The sequence below is a fragment of the Bison bison genome, unplaced genomic scaffold (assembly GCF_000754665.1).
Source record: "Bison bison bison isolate TAMUID 2011002044 unplaced genomic scaffold, Bison_UMD1.0 scf7180017864213, whole genome shotgun sequence".
In the NCBI taxonomy this organism is placed as follows: domain Eukaryota; kingdom Metazoa; phylum Chordata; class Mammalia; order Artiodactyla; family Bovidae; genus Bison; species Bison bison.
The window spans coordinates 11291456-11291843 of record NW_011494785.1 but is presented as its reverse complement, the minus strand read 5'-3'; positions in this window follow the sequence as shown (position 1 = coordinate 11291843).

The following is a 388-nucleotide window of genomic DNA, read 5'->3' as shown; positions in this document are numbered from 1 at the left end:
AAGAGGTGGCAAGAATACACAGAAGAACTGTACAAAAAAGATCTTCATGACCAAGATAATCACGATGGTGTGATCACTCACCTAGAGCCAAATATCCTGGAATGTGAAGTCAAGTGGGCCTTAGAAAGCATCACTATGAACAAAGCTAGTGGAAGTGATGAAATTCCAGTTGAGCTACTTCATATCCTGGAAGATGATGCTGTGAAAGTGCTGCAGTCAATATGCCAGCAAATTTGGAAAACTCAGCAGTGGCCACAGGACTGGAAAAAGTCAGTTTTCATTCCAATCCCAAAGAAAGGCAATGCCAAAGAATGCTCAAACTACCACACAATTGCCCTCATCTCACACACTAGTAAAGTAATGCTCAAAATTCTCCAAGCTAGGCTTC